A 5747-nucleotide genomic window follows, 5' to 3' on the forward strand; every position below is an offset into this window, starting at 1 on the left:
CTTTACTAGCATAAGCAACCGTGTGCGGTTATTTTTAGGTTTCATCTCCTATTTAGCTCGTCGCTTGTTCTATCCATTCCATTTTTTGATATACGTTGATCCACGGTTGGTAATATATGGGCTATTTAGCCCCGACCCATGTATAAACTTGCTCGTATTCGTATGCGCATGCGCATTCAAGTAACTTCCCTTGTCTTGGGCCTGTGCATAGGTAGCGCGTCAGGCTTGTAAGTGAGCGACCATTTGTAGCTGCAGTTTATGGCGGGTCGTGGCCCATCGAACATAGGCCGGTGTGAGGTGGAGCGTACATCAGTAAGTTAAGTAGTAGTTTTGACTTTGTACATATGTACTGTTTGTGTTTTCCTTTTCTTTTTCGTTTATAATTGTACAGCTATGGTGTTCTTTTCATTATTGACAAAGGTCTTCTTAGACACTTGGTGGTTTTATTGTTGTCCTGAAGAAGGTGTAGTTATCTGCGCCGAAACCTGGTTCAAAATGGCTCTGAGCGTTATGGGACTTAACATCTGTGGTCATCAGTCCCCTAGAACTTAGAACTACTTAAACCTAATTAACCTAAGGACATCACACACATCCATTCCCAAACAACTGCAGCGGATCGCTTTCGATTTCATCATTAAAGTGTGGACTTCCTTTTGCCAGAAAAAAATATTTAATACTGTGCGATTTGCAATAAATGGCTACCTTCTCAGGAAACATAACGTCCTTCCGATCTTTTGTACACTAGAAACAAGCGATCACCTTTTGATAGTAAACCCGATAGTAACGATAGTAAACCCGGAAAACTTTTAGGCTGAGCGAATACTTGAAAGGTGTACATTAACTAGCAAATGGTCTCAAATCTAATAGCTTAAACTGTATCTACATGTTAGTTTTATAATGACGTAGCGAAAAGTAACTTTTCTATTACTTTGTAGTACCTACTGCAGCCAATACCAGCCTCCGTTGCCGAGGTCACTAATGCAAACCTATGGGCAGAGCTGGGTTCGGAGGTAAGACTGTTCGAATCCTGTGAGTGGAAGAAGTTTTCAGTGCCAATATTTAGACGCCAAGGGAAGGAGAAACAGTAGCCTAAAGTTAATCCCGGTAGCCCCCTGGATATTACTCGAGAGGAGTGGGGGATATGCGGGCACCAAGTTTACTCTCTCGTTTCTGTCAACATTGTACGAAAGCAACATGACACCCCACAATGCATGCAACCATTACAGACACCTGTACTCAATAGAAAATCTTAAGACACAACTTAAACAAACCTGAAAGAAAGTGGTCATTGTGCACCATGGAAGAAATGCCTTGCCGATTAGGCGGTTGCATAACACCATAACACCCTGGGGTCTCCCAGCCAATACTGCCTTACGATTCTTTCTCTCCTTTACTCCAGCTAACGGGAACATGACAGTGTTCTGTGATCGACCACTACGGCGTCGACAACAGGTGCCAGTGGTTTAACTGCAGAATATCCATTGCAGACATGAGACCCTGTAGGTTGTAAGGCCCTTGCAACCTCCTATTTGCATGTCACTCGCTTTTTTTTTCTTTACATTTGATAAATTTGTAAAACGTTCCCAACTGAAACACATTTTCTTGTAAAGCGCTTTCAGTATATGCTAGGCAACTGAGGTCGCTGAAAATGAGACAGTGTTAGTAATTTTGCTTGCAGGAAAAAGGAACAGCCAACCAGTAGCAAAAAAACGGTGGTTTTCAAATAACCTTGATCACGGTTTCGATTAATCTAAACCCGTCTTCTTCGGTAGGACAGACAACTTCACATTAGCAATCCTCTCAGTAAAAGCTGTCTCCACATGACGTTTATCGGCAACGGTCTGTATCTCCATATGTAAAAATTAAGACCGGTATAATCATGGCCTGTGACATCAGGGCCTTGATTTTTACATATGGGCTTACAGGGCTATGCCGATAAATGTGACGTGGAGACAGCTTTTACTGAATGAGCTGCTAATATGATGGTTTTCCTGGTGTTCTATAACCGTTGCTGTAGTGCAGCCATGTTCAAAATACTGAATATTTTTGTTCCTTCACAGATCCATCTTCATGGGATTTTTAGAATTTCATTGTTCTATAACTTTGTTATGTATCTTAAAAATGATTTATGCCAGACGACACCGTCGTTTTATTCCATAGTGTGTAGAAACAAGCTTTCGTTTATACTAGTTATAGTGATATCGTACAGTGGTTTAAAGGCAGTCAACAAATGTAGGCGTACATTCTGGTAACTGAGTATTTTTCATACTTACATCCTACCTACCTTATCACAGGCCTTCTATTAGTCTGGGAAAAGCACAAAAAGAGGTTTGTTGGACTCTCTTTTGTTTTCTGTCTGTTTTTATGTCAATAATAAACACTGCTGCAAGTTAAAACAACAAACCACGAATATTCTGCTACATAGCTAAATGTACAGTGTGAGTCAAGGGGAAAGGTGCGTGCTTTGAGGGGGGATACTATTAGTGATGCTGAATAAAATCCATCGTATCGACGTGCGTCCTGTTCTTAACAGTTTCCGAGGAAGCTAATGGAAATAACGTGAAACGGGAGAAGTCCAGGTGATAGTAAATGGAACAATGTGACCTAATACTTTGTTTTATTGCGTACATTTACTGACAAAATATATTCAAAAATTCCACCGTCAACTGCAATGTATTTTGCAGCTCTTGTAGACAGCTGATCTATTGCTGACCTGAGCACATTCGTAGGGTCCTTTATATGAGGATACGCTTGTAAAGTACGAGCAAGAGCAAGTGAAGTAAGTACTGACATGGTCAGTAAAGACGGCACTACGTACACCATGTAGCCTAATATCGCTTTTGTTCTGGTATCTGAGTGCTAGCGAAGAAGAACGTGCGACTGACGCTCACGACTTTAAAACAGATGTATTACGAATACGGTTAAGAAAAGGACATTTGTTCATTTGAAGTTTTTTTGTTCAGAATTCTACACTATCACCTCTCAGAGCACGTATCTTTCCTCCTGACTGTATATTTTCATCAAATATGATGTTCTCATAACGTAAGCATACAGTCACATGACAGCCAAGCGTTGCGAGGCAGTTCTTATCGACAAAATTATAAATAACTTGTTAGCACACCTCATACTTCTTTGCAGACTGTCAAGCCGTAATTCTAACATGACGTGAAAAAACCTGAGGACGGAAAGCACTGAGAAAAAGGACAGGTAACACTGCCGGAAAAAAAGCCGAGTCGTCAGAAGTTATGAAAAAAAGAATGAAAAGAGCAGAGAAACAGGTGGACTCCCCGCACAGAAAAAGAGAAAGGGGAAAAAAATCTGCGTCGCTTAGTCAGGCAACTGGCGCGCCAGCCACGGGGACCGCGGCCCGTCCCCGTCCGATAATTATGCAAATGTCGGCACACCTTGGTGCGGCGCGGAGGCTCACGTCAGTGTCGGAATGGCCACCGAGGAATATGGCGGGCGGGTGGGCTAGCTTTCCCGCGCTATCGCGCGCCGCGAGGGAAAGGCTGACGATCCCGACTCCGCGCTGGAAGTTCCGCTACGGGCTGAGATAACCCTCTGCAGGGACTTCTGGTCCGGACAGGACGCCGCAGTACGTGTCAGTGAATAGCTGGCGTGGGGGTGAATGGAGGTCTTAGAGAAGTAACTCTTGTTTACGAATTACGGCATAGAGTAAAGAGGCCGTCAACTTGAAAACTGGCTGAAACGTCACCTAAATACGCATGGTAAACTTGTGGTGGTATGCCTCTGCCCTCCTCTGAACTCCGACCCTTCTTAGCTAGACATACAAGGGACTTACTAATGTACACACACCAAAAAATGGTTTGCGTTAGCTTTGTTCCGAGAGTTCCGAAACCTGTACAGGAAACTGGAATAGAGATCAACATAAACATCATTTCAGCCCTTTATAGTGCTCATGAAAACCACACATAGCATGTTGTACCAGCGTACAGCGAGACCTTCAGAGCTGGTGGTCTAGACTGCTGTACACACCGGTACATCTAATACCCAGTAGCACGTCCTCTTGCACTGATGCATGCCTGTATTCGTCGTGGCTTACTACCCACAAGATCATCGAGGCACTGTTGATTCAGATTATCCTACTCCTCAACGGCGATTCGACATAGATCCGTCAGAGTGGTTGGCGGGTCGCGTCGTCCATAACCAGCCCTTATCAGTCTGTCCTAGGCGTGTGGGACAGGGTTCATGTTTGGAAAACATGCTGGCCTCTCTAGTCGAGCGATGTCCTTATCCTGAAGGAAATCATTCACAAGATGTGCACGATGAGGGCGAGAGTTGTCGTCCATGATGCCGATGTGGTGGCTCTATCGGTCGGAGGATGGCATTCACGTATCGTACAGCCGTTACGACGCCTTCCATGACCACCAATGGCGTACGTCGGCCCCACGTAATGACACCACAAAACAGCAGGAAATCTCCTTGCTGCACACGCTGGAGAGTGTGTCTAAGGCATTCAGCCTGATCGGGTTTTCCTCCAAAAACGTCTCAGGTGATTGTCTGGTTGAAGGCATATGCGACTCTCATCAGTGAAGAGAACGTGATGCCAATACTGAGCAGTCCATTCGGCATGTCGTTGAGCCCATGTGTATCGCGCTGCTTGGTATTGTGGTTGCAAAGATGGACCTCGCCATGGACGTCGAGAGTGAAGTTGCGCATCATGCAGGCTAATGCGCAGTTTGAGTCGTAACACGACGTCCATTAGCTGCACGATAAGCATTATTCGACATGGTGGCGTTGCTGTCAGGGTTCCTCCGAACCATAATCCATAGGTAGCGGTCATCCACTGCAGTAGTAGCCCTTGGGCGGCCTGAGGGATGGCCGTCCGCTGTGGGTGAGCGGTTCTAGGCGCCTCAGTCCGGAACCACGCGGCTGCTACAGTCGCAGGTTTGAATCCTGCCTTTGGCATGGATGTGTGTGATGTCCTTACGTTAGTTAGGTTTATGTAGTTCTACGTCTAGGCTACTTATCATCTCAGATGTTAAGTCAGATAGTGCTTACACCCATTTGAACCATTTTGAACCTGAGAGAGGCATGTCATCAACAGTTCCTGTCTCTTTGTATCTCCTCTATGTCCGAACAACATCGCTTTGGTCCACTCCGAGACGCCTGGACACTTTGTAACCTCCCCCTCCCTTATCGAACTTAATGACAGTGAAAAACTAAACTGCGTGTACCTAATGGAAATTTGGGAAAATCAATCGTCACCGAAGTTAATCTGTCGGTAAAGAGGGAGGAAAGCGGTTCATCTAAATGAAAGGAAAAATGCAAATTAAACTGGTGGCAATTAATTTTGAAAAGGGGTAAAGTTAATAAAGAAAGTAAATGTGCGGCCGTTACGTTAACAATTAACTAGCGGTAATTAGATATTTGAGATTTGGGGGAAATTACGGTCGCCAGTCCTATGGACAATTACTAAAGTAACTGAAAAAGAAAGGTTATTACACATATAATTAGCACTAGAAGCGTGGCAACTGAAGGTTGACACGTGTAGTGTGAAAACTGAAAGTTTGTCAGAAGTAATAAATTTCGCTACACTCTGACTTAATTTAGCAAAAGAATTAATAAAACCGAAAAATTGAAAGTTAATTTAGTGAATGAAATTAATAGTGAGCTTTGTTTCTGAAGCTCATCGAAATTCAGTAAAATACGGTTAGTCTTGGGCTACCTCAACAATCATTTCAAAAGCTACTTGAATCTACGCAATTTAGAAATAAGAGATTTAA

The sequence above is a fragment of the Schistocerca nitens genome, chromosome 7 (assembly GCF_023898315.1).
Source record: "Schistocerca nitens isolate TAMUIC-IGC-003100 chromosome 7, iqSchNite1.1, whole genome shotgun sequence".
NCBI lineage: Eukaryota > Metazoa > Arthropoda > Insecta > Orthoptera > Acrididae > Schistocerca > Schistocerca nitens.